A 17,375-nucleotide genomic window follows, 5' to 3' on the forward strand; every position below is an offset into this window, starting at 1 on the left:
TCCATAGTAAAAAATCCTCAGTACCTGCCCCCATCGATTGAGCACACTCGAAACGTTGCTGCGGCCTGCGTTATCCGTTCAGTGAATGTTACAGCGCTGCAAGAGGCGAATTGAAATAGAAATAAATTTATTGCAAGAACATAGTTTTGTTACAGTCAGTGTGGTGGTACATTTAAGGAGGTCCTTATGTTCTACCCTATGATAGGCATGCAATATAAAGCTAACATGCAAAAACAGGCCCCGTAGCCGAATGGCATTTCTCCGACGCCAAACGAAAGCGATACGCCGCTGGCTCTGTCGCGCCAATACGCAAGCGCGATAGAGATAGATATCTACTAGCGCTTCGTTTCGTGAGCGTTTCGTGAGCGATTGTGCCATTCGGCTAGCCACCCTGTTCTATTAAAAACCTAAATAATTTAAAAGTATATCACAATGATAAAGTCTATAGTAAGGGAATTTTGAAATACAATACGATTTTAGAATTATTGAATTAATTTAGCAGTCAACAAATAATTTAAATTTATTTTTACATTAATGGAAATAACGAAGATTGAAAAAGAAAAAAAAAGGAACAATAATAGAAAAATTACACATGTCAAAATTAAGCGAAAATAATCAATGAGCTTTACGGGTTTTCATCAGACATAAATTCTTGGATTGAGTAGTATAGTATTGAACGAATGGATGAATGGAACAGTTTCTATGAACATTTCACTGCGCATTAGGACAAAAGATGGCAAATTACGAGCTTCGATCTATTTTGCTTAAATTTATGAAGGTCAATTAATGATTAGTTATTTTTAACCCCCGACGCAAAAACGACGGGGTGTTATAAGTTTGACATTCTGTCTGTGAGTGTGTCTGTCTGTGGCATCGTAGCTCGGATGAACCGATTTAGATTTAGTTTTTTTTTGTTTGAAAGCTGAGTTAAGCTGAGCTGAATTTGTAGGAGAGGAGGTAGGGCATAGCGAATGATATTCCGCTTTGTGTGGTAGGGCACAGCACAGCGGATATCGTCTCGCTCGAATCTAGAGCAGAGCCCAACTGGGGTAGTACCTCCGCCTTACAGAAGACCGCAGCCAAATAGCACTAGACCCTACTCATAGTGTTGTGTTCCAGTCGGTGAGTAAGGCTGCCAGAGCTCAACGAGGGTGCGGTGTGCTGATGACGGGAGGACTTACGGAACTAACTTGTTCCGTTTATTGTCCTTTGAGTCGTCGGCAACCCGAACCCTCCTTGGAACTTGTACACTCCTTTTTGCTGTGTACTTAACACAGCAAAAGGGAATGTACAAGTTTCTAATGGGGTGGCAACGCGCATGTGACACTGTTTGAGTTGCAGGTGTCCATAGGTTACGGTGACCGCTTTACATCAGGCGGGCCGTATACTTGTTTGCCACCGACGTAGTATTAAAAAAAAAAAAAAAAAAAAGTTAGTCGGGAGTGTTCTTAACCATGTTTTATGAAAATCGGTCCACTAGGACGGGGGCTTTTTCAAATTTTTGATTTTCTGGTTAGGTTATTCTTATATTAAAATAAATAAAATAAAATAAAATAAAAAACGCTTTATTTGTTCCACACATACTTAAAACATAAATGAGAAATAATTGGCAATAAGAGAAAAAATAAAATTAACTTAAAATAAATATGTGGGCCCCTTTCGGGTAAAAGCCTCCCCCAAGGAATTCCACTCCTCTCTGTCTTGAGCTGTCTCTGTCCATTTTGGACCTGCCGTTGCCACTAATTCGTCCGACCATCTCCCACGTGGACGGCCTCTGCCTCTTGAGCCCAGTGGCCCAGGCCACTTTACAGTTCGTATGGTCCATCTGTCGTCACTGTATCTGGCAACGTGTCCTGCCCATTTCCACTTCCTTTCGAGTGAGAATATTAAGGCATCTGTAATATTTGTAATATTCTTATATTATACAAGTGCAAAAAGTCGTATTTACCTACTGTAAAATGTTGTGCAATAATACTATAGAGAGCGTGTATTCAATTAAGTTTTCTTTTATACTTACTAGCTTTTTCCCGCGGCTTTGCCTGCGTACTAAAAGTAATGTTGTTCAAACTTTGGACCCCCATTTCACCCCCTCACCACACCTCGGACACTGGCGATCAAATATATGAGAGGCGCGTTCCTAGCACACAGTCTATGCTCGTGTAGGTGAACGCGTACTGTGCTTGTATGAGTGAAATATGAGAATTGAATTGCCAGCACTGTCATAAGTATTTTGATGATAGCGTTGCATGCTTGCAATTGATTTTACAGCAATTAAAAAACCGGCCAAGAGCGTGTCGGGCCACGCTCAGTGTAGGGTTCCGTAGTTTTCCGTATTTTTCTCAAAAACTACTGAACCTATCAAGTTCAAATCAATTTTCCTAGAAAGTCTTTATAAAGTTCTACTTTTGTGATTTCTTTTCATATTTTTTAAAGATATGGTTCAAAAGTTAAGACACACTTTTTTTTCCTTTAGGAGCGATTATTTCCGAAAATATTAATATTATCAAAAAACGATCTTAGTAAACCCTTATTCATTTTTAAATACCTATCCAACAATATATCACACGTTGGGGTTGGAATGAAAAAAAAAATCAGCCCCCACTTTACATGTAGGGGGGGTACCCTAATAAAACATTTTTTTCAATTTTTTATTTTTGCACTTTGTTGGCGTGATTGATATACATATTGGTACCAAATTTCAGCTTTCTAGTGCTGACGGTTACTGAGATTATCCGCGGACGGACGGACGGACGGACAGACAGACATGGCGAAACTATAAGGGTTCCTAGTTGACTACGGAACCCTAAAAATGAAATGTTTAAAAGAGCATTTCTTTTTTTATTTGCCAATAATTTTTTTTTATTGTTTTAGGGAATTTTAGGTCAATTGTACTCAGAATCACGAGTACTTTCAATCTCACTGGGAGACAAAAAGTGTCCCAGAATTTCCATACATTTTTGTTACTTTCCTCTTTTGTTACCCCATACAAAATGTACAATTTTTTTAACTACTAGGATTGAAAAGGCTAGTAATTCTGAGTAAAAATACCATTTTTTTTTCAAAAATATCACAATTCATAAAAGTGGCAAAAAAAAAAGAAATGCTCAAAAATGAACACTTAAAATGTAAATATCACTATATACCTACTAGTACGTATTTCTTACTTTTCGTACTTGTATTGTGTAACTATTGCTAAACGCTTGCGTAAACTCGGGGGAAATAACATTTTGAACTCTTCCGCAATATCCGGGCTACGCAAGTTTTGTAAGTAGTTTGCTGATTTCTTCAAGAGTTTTTTTAGGGTTCTGTACCTTCAAAAACATCTTGTAAATTTACTCGTCTGTGTTGCTATTTATTACTATTTTACTATGTATTTATGTCTTTTATTGAGGTGTGCAATGAATAATTGTATGCATGTAGTTAGTTCAAATTTACACACATACATACATATAATCACGTCTGTATCCCATAAAGGGGTAGGCAGAGCTTATGAACTACTCAAGTTTCAGTGCCACTCTTGGCAAAAACGGGTTGAAAGAAATTCTAATTGTGACATTGCAGTGACAGGTTGCCAGTCTCTCGCCTACGCCACAATTTAACCCATATCCCACAGTCGGCTTCTACGACACTCACGGGAAGAAAGGGGGTCACCACACGGGTATCGGGGGTTCGAATTTAAACCTAATTATATTGATAAGTACCTAATAACTGTACGAGCCTGAGTCGGCATCCTATTATCACGTTTAATTAGAAATTAATTAAATTTGTAAGCACTGTGATTTACGATCTCGCTCAAATTACAATTTGTGGTGAAGTTAATTGTTTAAATGACTATTGTAATTTAATTAATTAGCTTCAGACGTTTCAAAATAAGATAAGTAATGCTTCTAAGTGCGTTTTCACATTATCCGATCCGATATCGGATGTAGGACTGATATCCCATACATTACAGGCGCCATCTTGGTGTTTTTCCATTGAAATCCTCCCGAAATCCGATATCGGATCGGATAATGTGAAAACGGACTAAGGGCTACCCCTCAAGGGCTTGAAGTGGCAATGCATTCTTCTTATTCAACCTAGCGTTTTCCCGGCCTAGCGCCAGGGTCCGCTTTCCTGCTGTCTTTTCCACTTTGCCAGGTGTTGCGCATCCCGAGGTGTGAAATTGTTCTCTTCTATGTCCGCTGTCACGACGTCCAGCAACGTAGCAATGCAATGGCAAACAAAAATTTAGGTACTTGGACCCTTTACACGAAGAAGAAGTTATTCTTCTAGAGAGGGGAGGAAAACAAGCAGACCGATCGCCACATGGTAAGCAATCACCGCCGTCCATAGAGACGAAATATCAGACGGGTTGGTAGGTGATGCTGTCCCTAAACTGGCCGTAAACTTTTTGGAAGGGTAGAAGGTAATGTAATCCCTAAAGTCACCTTCCACATTACAGTACTCCCTAATAAAAGGAGGCTGAGATAATTCTCAGTTCCAATACGTCTATCACACACGTTTTTTTCTTTCCCATTCGGCTGAAAAGCATGCACTCTCAGCAGGATTTCCTGCAGCAATTATCGCTCGGGGACAGAATGTGCAGCAATTAATGGTGCTATTGGAAAGGTTTTTGAAATTTCTTGGTTTTTTTAAGTGCTCCAGAAAAGTGTATTTTAGATGTATTCAAAGAAGGAGTTGGAGACTTGGCCAGACGGGAGACTCGAGCTATTTCATTAAAAGTAGTACCAAAATTAATGTATTTATTTTATCAACAATCTTTAAATTGTAGTATGCCTTATCAATACGATAATATCAATAATTTACACAGAGTGACTGAGTCCCACAGTAAGCTCAAAGAAGGCGTGTGCTGCATGTACTCAGACAACGATATATCCATACTTCCATACTAATATTATAAATGGGAAAGTGTGTGTGTCTGTTTGTTTGTCCGTCTTTCACGGCAAAACGGAGCGACGACTTGACGTGATTTTTTAAGTGGAGATAGTTGAAGGGATGGAGAGTGACAAAGGCTACTTTTTGTCTCTTTCTAACGCGAGCGAAGCTGCGGGCAAAAGCTAGTATAATATACAAATACTTATATATACATAATTAGTCTTTAGTCGATTATTTATCTTCTCTATATTTAAGTAAATAAACATAGTAAACTCAATTTCTACGATCCAATTGCATTATCGAAAATATTTAATTACTAATTAACATTCATTGTGAGTGAAAAAAGCTGGTAACAAAATACGTGTGCAATTTCAATTCGCAATGTCAGATTCCCGTAATGGCGCAATAAATGCGTTTCTACGAAACCTGCCATTTTAAATCCGTTTGCTTTTGTTCCCATTTTGAAGGCAAAATAAATTGAAATGAATTTTCGAATGATAATGGAGCTTTTACAAGCAGATTTGCGTGATGAACACACGGATCTATCGATGTTTCGTATTATTGTACGTACCTATATGTTGAATATTAAATAAGAATGTACTATTGACAATCACATACATTTTATATTTTTTATTTCGTGCTTAGGTATATATTGTTATATTAGTAACGTTATAAAATATGTAGTATTTTATTATGCAACCGGCGTTACAGGAGGTCAAAAAAGACGAGTGGCGTTGGTAACAATTTGAGGCGAAGCCGAAATTTTTTACATAAAGACGCCAGACGTCGTTGCGTACAATACTTTTTCTAGTATAACTTTCATGAAATTAATACTGTTTCCTGTATTTTAACGAAAAGGTTTGTACTGCCAGCGCTAAAGCCAGCTGCCCAAAGCCATAACAACGTTATAAAATTTCGTTGCCATGGTTACAGAGCCAAACAATACGTTTTTATTTTTTTCGTTATTGCGCGCGTGCGCTGGAAGGGTTTGGGGAATAGACTTTTACGTAGGGTCAAGTAGGGTTTTAAAAATCTATGCACCCTGTAAATGCCGAATAACAGCACGGAAGTAGAAAAAATACATTACCTATTGAGAGTTGTCTAACGTAGGTTTTTTAGGAAACTTTTCTTGAAGCTAGTACCTACTACTACTGTCTCTGTGGTGATAAATAGGCAGCGGGCGATGTTGCTCTATACCATCCCTAGACGAAGATACGATGAGGAGGCACTGACATTTTATCCCGCCAGGCGGCGCCTGTGCAAGACTAGTGTCTAGGCTTGTCACTGTCATTCGACGACCGGTCTGGCTCAGTCGTTAGTGACCCTGCCTGCTGAGCCGCGGTCCTGGGTTCGAATCCCGGCAAGGGCATCTATTTGTGTGATGAGCACAGATATTTGGATGTTTTCTGTATATATATAGATTTAGATTTCTTTATTTCATGATAAAAATTACACTATAAATTTGCTACATGTCAAAATTATGTTTATCTTCTCATCATGATCGTCAAAAACTACATAATAGATTCCAAATAAAAATAATTGTGTCTCCCAATAAGGATCGTCATTTACAAAGAAAGAAAATACACATGCCAAGCTAAATAAATTTAATAAATTAAGTTACAATATCATGAAATTATCACGAAGCAAGAAAATATTATATAACAGAGAAATATAGGCATAATAATATCATCGGTCATTAAAAACTCAAATCCATGTACTCATTTACAGAGTACAGGGGGTTATCTAACAAAAGGTTACTCAATTTGCGCTTAAATGCTTCGTCACATGGCTCATTTCTCAGATGGGCAGGTAAGTGCTCGTAGTAAGTAGGGCCGATTACTCGCGGGTTCTTTCTTGAAAGTGCCATGCGACGGGAGACTGTTCTCAGACGGCCTGTAGATCGAAGCTGTTTGCCCGGAAAGTATTATGTATTTATCTATTTAAGTATATCGTCGCTTAGCACCCATATTTAGTACAAGCTTTGATTAGTTTGGGGCTAAGTTGATCTGTGTAAGTTGTCCCCAATATTTATTATTTGTATGTCTTTCCCATCACGGAAAAATGGTGTCCCGGACCTTTGGGAGGCGTGCGTGGGGCCGAAGCTAATGCGTAGAGGCCCTTTTGACACTTTAATGATATGCATATTTATTATTATTTTATTCATATGTGAGAGAGGAAAAAACATATCATCTTCTCGCTCTTACGTATGGACTAATATGGTGGCACCATCTGTCATAACCTTTGAATGTGCCTCCTTATTCTTGACGCTACGTGACGATCGAACGTGACTTTTTTTTTACTTTTTTTACGTAAGCGGTTGTAACGTTGTCTAGGTACCGTTGTGAAGGTCCAGCATATGTTTGCCGGTATTTCGTTCCGCGCCTGTTGTGTGGTGAGGGCGTAAACACGTGTGATTACAGCCCGCCTGTGACATGCTAATGGCGGCCTGACCGCTGCATGCTACTGAAGGCTAAATTGCTTGACCTAAGCCTCTGGTCAGGTTTTCACGTACGTAAGTATTTTGTACTGGGTAAAATAAAAATATACGTACCTACCATATTCACTTTTTCTTGGAATACATTTAACAAATACGACTAGACTAGAAATAAGTAGCTGTTGTCCAAAAATAACACCTATTTCTCATCAATGATACACCCTGATCGGGTGATCATCCGAAGTGAAACCATTTCAATTCTGAATTCACTATGATAATGATATTATCACAAGCGTTTATGCATTTGGTTACGTATCCGGGTCAATTGCAGAAAATTTCCTTTTGGATTTCGTAACAAAACTGTGAAGTAACGACACTGATAAAAATCGTGACGAAACTGATAAAATGAAAGGGTCTATCATGGTTCAGTACCTATCTCAAAATAGAGTCAATGTGTTCCGATCAGGCCCCGTAGCCGAATGGCATTTCTGCGACGCGAGACGCCACCGAAATGCCGCAGAAATGTAGTCTGGCTCCGTCGTGCCAATAGCCCAATACGCAAGAGCGATAGAGATAGGTAGCTACGAAAGATATATTATCGTGAGCGTTTGTGCATTCGGCTACGCACACTGGTGTTCAATAGTGACGTTTTATATGTAACATAGGCACTATAGTGAGTCTAATTTATTTTAATCCGGTGGTATTTCGTTCCGCGCCTGTTGTGTGGTGAGGGCGTAAACACGTGTGATTACAGCCCGCCTGTGACATGCTAATGGCGGCCTGACCGCTGCATGCTACTGAAGGCTAAATTGCTTGACCTAAGCCTCTGGTCAGGTTTTCAGGTGCATGTTGCATTTTATACTGTGTGAATTAAAACAGAGCTACCTAATTTAATTACATCACGCCTGTATCCCATAAATTAGTAGACAGATCACCTGAAAATACTCAAGTTTCAGTGACACTTTTGGTAAACGGGCATTTTCAGAATTTAGGACCCCCCAATTAGAATCTACGTTTCGAACTGTTAATCTTGTACATTTTTATTGAGGTTGCTTGCCTCAAATTGGCCGCTATCTTCCGTTCCGCTTGCCTATAACACCCCTCCTTACGCCTTATCTACTCAGTTATATCTTTACAGCGATTTTCTTTACCTTTAATAGAATTTTATTAATCTAGTTCAGCATAAAAAAAGTGCCTACTTAATAATTTTCACCTGCAGCAGGGTAGTAGTTGCAACTGTCACACTCGTCGACGGCCAACTTGAAGGAAAAGACTTCCGGTTCGAGCGCCATCTTAGCGGTTTCGTGTCGTGAATAATTTATTTTTCTTTTACTCATTAATATTGTTTAAAGTGTAATATCGATAGCTTATTATGTAATAATGTTGTAGTGAGAAGTTGATGAAGAATTAATCTCGAAACGCGTTTAGCCTCTTTTTTGTCGTCAACGGTTCTCGGTGCTCTTGTAAAATGTAGCTATCAATTTACAAGTGCTAATTAACCGTACACTTGTTGTAATTACCGTACAAAAATTATTAATAATTAGCTCATATCACCTTGACACTGGCGAAATAGTCCCAATGGACTGAAGCCATTTAATTTAAAAAAAAACTGAACTGAACTTGAAGGAAAGGGGTATGTTCCAAATATTAGCATTATCTCACGTAACTCGATTACGTCTGTAGCCTTAATACACGAAATGAACATAATTCTCATTTCATGAAAGACTCTCATGTCTCTACTACACACGGTAGTTACAAACTGACAGAAAAGTATTTTCTATTCATTGTTTCGTTAATTTAGAGGCCAAAAAGTTAATTTGATTTTAAAATAATGTACTTTTATGGGCATGGGCACAAATATTTAGACTATAACCACAAAATTAAAATTTTGAAAAACCCCCGACCGGATATAATTACCTCTAATGGACCGATTTTCATAAAACATGGCTAAGAACACTCCCGACTAACTCAGCTTTCAGACAAAAAAACTAAATCGAAGAACGATGTCCACAGACAGACACACACGAGAGGAGCGAAGCATGCCCTCGATGTTTAGGTATGGGTCTTATTTTATCCTATCAATTGGTTGATAAATAATTTGTATGAAAGTCGTCAACCATCGAGAGTTGCTGTATGGTCTGGAAAAACTAGTAAATAAAGTAAAGTAAATTTATTAATTAAATAAAAACACAAAGTTTTACACGAAGGCAATATCCGGTGGACTGCAAACTAGGCTAGGCCTGTATCTTGCAGCCAGCCCACCATGTGATAAAATTACAGAGTTAATTAAAAGTAATTAAGAAAACGACAAATTAATTTTTTTTATATAATTTTAGTTTTTAACATGTACCTTACCTAAGTTAAAATAAGTAAGTTTATTATATAATATAAAAGAGTACTATATTTTATTAAAAAGTGTATGTAGAGTGTTGACTGACAATGAGTTCTAGCCTTAGATCTAAGTAGACCGTGTCCGGACCACGTTTGGTCTGAATGTGTGTGTGTGTGTGTGTATTGTAGTTTTAGGTGCGAGAAAATTAAAGTTTATAAGTGTGATCCTGTAATTGCTTTCTATCTTTTATTCAGTAGTGTTATATTGAATAGTAGCTGTTGGATCTCCATAAACTAAAATAAATAAATAAATAAATAAATAAATAAATAAATAAATAAAATGTCTTTTGTGTCATTGTAATATAGGGTAGCAAACCATTTTTTTACTTTAGATTTGGCAATCCTCAAGGTACATGCTTCTATATTATCGTAATGACCTCTACGTCAGTGTGTCCAGTACTGTACATGTCGCAACTCAATTCGCATTCCCGGGGCGTCGTGTAAAGAATTATTTGTCATTAAACACGCTCGTGATGCCCGCATCTGCCTTGCTTACATACAAACTGTTTATTATGACAGTTGTAGATATTCTTGTTGGTATGTTTCATATCAACCTGTCTGAGTATAACACAGTCAACCAATTGGAATCATAGACCACTGTAGAACAACATTCTTACACAGATTGACTGAGGCCCACGGTAAGCTCAAGAAGGCTACTCAGACAACTATACATATAATATATAAATACTTATATAGATAGAAAACATCCATGACTCAGGAACAAATATCTGTTCATCACAAAATGCCCTTAGATTCGAACCCGGGACCGCGGCGCAGCAGGCAGGGTCACTACCGACTGCGCCAGACCGGTCGTCATTGTGACGTTATAAATGAGATTATAAGAAATCTCTTACTGTTTGTCATTTTGACATGGTTGTAGCCTATGGTTCCAATTGGTTGATTGTACTATCAGCTGCAAAAGTGCATAGCGAATTTATCAATTAATTCATTCATAATTTCTCCATGCACTTTTGCAGCTGATAGTACATGTCTGGTAATGCCCGCATCTGGCTTGATTACATACAAACTGTATGTTGTTATTAATTATCTTACATTTGTATGATACAATACAATACAATACAAATACTCTTTATTGCACACCTCAATACACGAAACAACATAGCAAGTATAAACAACAACTTAAGAGGTAAAACAAGAGGCGGTCTTATCGCAAAAATCTCTTCCAGACAACCTAGGTAGTGAAGAATAATAAATATATAATATGATGTACTTTGGTCGCAAAAAAAATTGGAACATTTACTGAATATTTAGTATCCCTACTATCAATAAAGTTGGTAGGTAGGTACTGTCCCAAGATTTGCAATAAAAATACTAGGTACTGGCCCTCGACTAGGAAGAGAACAGTACTATTATTCCTCTACAGGGACGAAATTGCGTGCAAAATGTACTTATAATATAGATTATGTACATACGTATGTTTGTTGTAAAAAAACAAGAAATAAATCCATACGTGAAACTGCTGCAGAACTATACGCCCGTAATTCAATATAACTCATATGATAACCTAACCACAAAATTAAAGTTTTGAAAAACCCCCGACCGCGACATAGTGGACCGATTTTCATGAAACATGGTTAAGAACACTCCCGACAAACTCAGCTTTCAGACAAAAAAAACTAAATCAAAATCGGTTCATCCGTTCGAGAGCTACGATGCCACAGACAGACACACACACAGACAGACAGACAGACAGACAGACAGACAGACAGACAGACAGACAGACAGACAGACAGACAGACAGACAGACAGACAGACAGACATACATACACACAGACAGACACGTCAAACTTATAACACCCCTTCGTTTTTGCGTCGGGGGTTAAAAAATAGTAATTTGTTGCTGAACTACAAATACGGGCGTATTGGTTGCAAATAATACGAATTTTTACAGTCATCATCTTCCTTGCGTTATCCCGGCAATGCCACGGCTCAAGGGAGCCCGGGGTCCGCTTTGACAACTAATCCCAAGATTTGGCGTAGGCACTAGTTTTTACGAAAGCGACTGCCATCTGACCTTCCAACCCGAAGGGTAAACTAGACCTTATTGGAATTAGTCCGGTTAATATCAAATGACATTTCGCACATAAATTTCGAAAAACTCATTGGTGTGAGCCGGGGTTCGAACCCGCGACATCCGGAACGAAAGTCGCACGTAGGTTACCGCTAGGCTACCAGCGCTTCAATACGAATTTACAGTACCAACTATAAATTGGATTTCAGTATTTCATGGAAATATCAATTCCGCTGACTGTAGTTACTGTAGTAGGTATTCGTGGAAACATTATTATCATAAGTTTGACGTGTCTGTCTGTGTGTGTCTGTCTGTCTGTCTGTCTGTTTGTCTGTCTGTGTGTGTGTCTGTCTGTGGCATCGTAGCTCCCGAACGGATGAACCGATTTCGATTTAGTTTGTTTTGTTTGAAAGCTGAGTTAGTCGGGAGTGTTCTTAGCCATGTTTTATGAAAATCGGTCCACTATGTCGCGATCGGGGGTTTTTTCAAAATTTTAATTTTGTTAGGGTTTTTAAGTCTGGAAAAGTACAACTCGTAGTCTTCTACCTAACTTCGAAATTTAAACTATGTTATCTAGATGACAGCTGCAGGGGGTACAGTCCCGCAGAATCTGCAGTTATTAAATTGAAAAATTCACAGAAATTCGCCCTCTCTAAAATTGGAACTCAATGTGTGCCAGCGAACTACAGAGACATACTAGGTGTTCCTAGAACTAACTGATCGCATCAGAAACACGGAACTTCGCTCCAAAGCTGGAGTTGTAGATGCGACCGCCAAGACTGCTAAGCTAAAGTGGGACTCGGCTGGAATTTCACCATATGACTACGAGTGATAGAAGCAGAGAGTGAGGTGTATTAGATTCTAAGACGTTACAATGTATATGTCGCAGTAAGATAGATAAAGCCGTCATATAGTTATAACCCTAGGGATATAATTATATGTCGTAACATAGTTAAACGAAAGCGATTTATTGCTATCTTACTAGGAATATAACTATAATACGTTACTAGTTTAGTCAAATAGTTATATGACTGGATTCAGTTTAGTGAAATGATTGTAGACAGGAGTGTGGCGGTGCGGCGGAGGTATAGTTATAACCCTAGGGATATAATTAAATGCGTTAAACAAACAAACCACAGTGAAGAATTGTTTAGGGCAAGAATTTGTTAATTCTTTCCAAACTAATTTGCTTATTCTCTCTAAACACACAGACGGACGGACAGAGTCGCGACATAAGGGTTCCTTTTGATTTTTTTTTGGTATAGAACTATAAAGAACCGGGACTTCCGGTTCCAGTACCACTTAGAGACGTATTATAATTATATCCCTAGACTAAGTTTAATCCAGTGATATAATTATGTAACTAAACGAGTACCTACCGTATTATAATTATATTCCTAGTAAGATGGTTAAGAATCGCTTTTGTTTAGCTATGTTACGGCATATAATTATATCCCTAGGGTTATAACTATACCTCTGCCGCACCGCCGCACTCCTGCCTACAATCATTTCACTAGACTGAATCCAGTCATATAACTATTTGACTAAACTAGTAACGTATTATAGTTATATTCCTAGTAAGATAGCAATTAATCGCTTTCGTTTAACTATGTTACGACGTATAATTTATATATTTGTTATTTATTTTTTAAGATTCTATATTGTACGCTCGTAACGAGCAACTGTTGATACATTTTTTGTTTAAATATTGAACACCTTTATGTACACAGCTTACAATAAATAAATTACTTACTTACTTACTAATTAGCCGGATTTATACAATAGTAGCTTTTGCCCGCGGCTTCGCTCGCGTGAGAAAGAGACAAAAAGTAGCCTATGTTACTTTCCAACCCTTCAACTATCTCCACTTAAAAAATCACGTCAATCCGTCGCTCCGTTTTGCCGTGAAAGTCGTACAAAAAACAGACACACACTTTCCCATTTATAATATTAGTATGGATATACAAAGTGTTACTATGTAGTCTCCCTAATTTCAATAATAGAGCAAGCTGGGTTTTGTGGCCGCACATAATTAGAGGCCTGGAACCGTCATTTCCGCCCATCTAATAATTGGTTGCCGGCGTGAATTCAATCCGGAAAACCGAATTGACGGACACTGGGAACCTGACTGCGTGATGTTTTAGTGAGTGGATTTGAATTGAAGTACAATCATTATGTTTATTATTATTATCGAGGGTCTGGGTACGTAACCGAATGGCACAAACGCTCACGAAACGCTAATCTATCTCTATCGCTCTTGAGTATTGGCACGACAGAGCCAGACTACCTTTCGAGGCGTTTCGTTTTCGTTTCGCGTCACAGAAATGCCATTCGGCTACAGCACCTCATTGCTGGCCAAAGCCCTCCTATATTTTGTATGAGGATTTTTTATATTAAAACATATCTGGCTGAAAAGGTTTACTCTAATGAATGGTCAAAAACGTTTCCCAGTGTTTCACAGCCTTTTTTTCGCTCGGAACAGTTAAAAAATTCAAACGAAGATAGCGGCATAACTATACATAGTTTAATACATGTAAATCAATAGGGCACAAGGGGGCAAAGTTGTTGTTTAACCGTATGTGCCAAAATTGAAACCCAAGTAGCGAGTGATTCAAAAAGTGAAATCTTGAGCGTTGCGAGGGTTTCAAGGCACGAAGGTTAAACAAACATTACCGCCTAGTGAAACACAACATTTTTCACCACACCAACACGAACAAAATACAGACTATATGAAACATCAAACTAAAACAAAAAAATCGATTTATTCAATATTTATGATTCAAAAACATCATTTTATTATTTATTATTTATTATTTATTATTTATTTATTGGAAAACCAACAGCACATGAAACATGTTAACAGAAACAATAGAAACAAGAGGCCAATTACAGGTTCTCACCGATAGAAATCTTATAGAAATTAACTTCACTAGGTATTAGGTATTACAAGTAGGTATACAAATATGCTTAGACTAGACAAGTACATAAATCTAATGTTAATACAGATGCGAAACAAAAGAAAAAACCGGGAAGATTAAAAAGAAGAAAAATCATCAAGCATACGAAATAGAAAAGAAAACAAAAAATAAAAATTAAAAGGCAAGCTCACATAAAGAATTTAAGAGTTAAATTACGCCGTATAGCCTGGGTATTTGCATTAAATACGTCAATATCGTGCTCTCTAGATAGCCTGTTAAGTGTTCTAGCTGCGCGAACGAGGAAACTGTTACGTCTGTAGTTCGAGGACGCAAAGGGAATCGAAATAGGTGGATTGTACCTTTTAACCCTATTGGGAGTGTTGAACATAATACTACCAAGCAGATCAGGGCAATCAACGCTGCCGCTAGTGATTTTTAGGAAATAAGTAGTGTCAGCGATTTCCCGACGGTGATACAAAGGCAACATATGGTGTTTTTTGCATACACTAACATACTGAGATGAGTTATAAGGAGTACTTAATTTAAAACATAAAAACTTAATAAATTTTCTCTGTATCCGCTCGATCCTGTCTATATAAATATTGTAACAGGGGTTCCAGACCTGGGATGCGTACTCAAGTTTGCTTCGTACGAATGAACAATATAGGATTTTCAACGTCTTAGCTTGTTTAAATTCAGAAGAGCTGCGCATTATGAACCCAAGGGACTTGGTAGCGCTCTTCACGATGCTGTCCACGTGAGAATCAAATAGTAACTTAGAATCATGAACTACGCCTAGATCCTTTAGGAAAGATACTCTCAATAAATTTTGATTATTTAAGGCATAAACAGACATAATCAATGATCGCTGACGAGAGAAAGTAACTACATGACATTTGGAAGGGTTAAGATCTAATTTGTTATCTCTACAATATATACCAAGACGGTCAAGATCGGTTTGAACAAGAGCCACTTCCCGAACTGATTTAATCTCAGCAATAATTTTCATATCGTCAGCGAAACAAAGCAACTTAGAAAACCTAAAGCATACAGAGATGTCATCGATAAATATGTTGAAGAGCAAGGGACCGAGCAAAGATCCTTGTGGAACACCACTTGGAACATTTACCCAACCAGAAACGTAGTTACTCACAACGACTGCTTGGGATCGGTTGTCAATATACGAAGAAAACCACCTCAACAGGTCGCCACTTATACCTATGCGTTGAAGTTTGACAATAAGTAACCTGTGGTCAATACGATCAAACGCTTTACTGTACTCAGTGTAAATGACATCAACCTGATTACCATCGTCCATTGCCCTTGTAACAAAATCGTTTTGCTATCTGTTTTCGAATAGCAAAGTAAGCCTTTACCAGTTGGTGTGGTGAAAATTATATTAAAAAATGTTGTCCATAATATACAAACTCGGAGGAAAATGGGGTAGGTTTGTATGGAGAAGCAGGCGGCCACTTTTCTCTTCAACGTGCAGACTGCCTAAATTTCCGTAGCGATTTAAGACATTTATGTGATTTTTCATCACGTCTAATTTCCTTCAATTTGCCGGTGGCGAATGTATTCGCTGAGTTATGTCTTGAATTACCTTTATGGAGTTCCTTTTCGTTGGGAATAAAAAGTCTTTTAAAGAGGATTTTTTTAATAATCGTTGGTACGTTTTCTTTCTGCGGTGGGCTCATATTCTGTTTATCATTCTTGCACTTCCTTGGGTAATTAGACTTAAACAAATAAAAAAAAATGAAATATTTATTTTTCAAGTAGGCATATTACAATGCGCATATGAACGTCAAATAAACCTACGCCGGCTCTAACGCTACGCCTCAGCCTCGAGAACATTTCAGTGCACCCTCAGTTGGAGGGGGGTATCCACTATGGAACCGGTACTTCTTTTAAAAACATTAAATCTTATAATTAACATGCATTCAATAACAAGATACAATTTAACATGCAAAAGTATTCATCAAAAACTTTTTAACAAAAAATAAAACCGCCTTCAAAAATAAGCGCGTTACAAAACACGGAGAAACTAAAAGAAAAAAGCAAAAAATAATAAACCTTTGAATTCAGATTTCCTTTCGGATTGCAATAATTTAAACATCCAAATTATAAACAAATCAATTATTTTTGTAGTCGGTACCAGACCTGTTCGTCGCCTTGCTATTTCCTGTTTGCTCCACCCAACCATACGCAGGCTGGCCCCGACTCCAAAAATAATTGATTTGTTTATAATTTGGATGTTTAGATTATTGCAATCCGATAAGAAATCTGAATTCGAAGGTACTTTTGTATTTATACTTTTTGTAAATTGACATGTGATATTTAAAATATTATACAATAAATGATTATGATTATGATTATGATTATTATATGTATCAGTCCGAATATATGTACAGTAGTGAAAGAATTATCCTTTAACTCCTAACCATTGAGGAGTTGACCTTCCATCATCAGCTCAGCCACATAAAGTTATTACCATCAGGCGTAAATACTGGTTTACCTTTGAAAAATACACTAAAAACATTACATGTGCCTATAACATTTGAAGATATCCCTCGATTTCTCCAAGATCCCATCATCAGACCCCGACTTGGTGCCAATGGGACCATCTGGAGGTCATACCTGATCGATTGAAAAAAAAATTTTGAAAATCGTTCCATGATTCTCGGAGATATCGAGTAACATACATAAAAAAAAAACATTCCTTCGA

Source organism: Leguminivora glycinivorella, chromosome 3, assembly GCF_023078275.1.
Source record: "Leguminivora glycinivorella isolate SPB_JAAS2020 chromosome 3, LegGlyc_1.1, whole genome shotgun sequence".
NCBI lineage: Eukaryota > Metazoa > Arthropoda > Insecta > Lepidoptera > Tortricidae > Leguminivora > Leguminivora glycinivorella.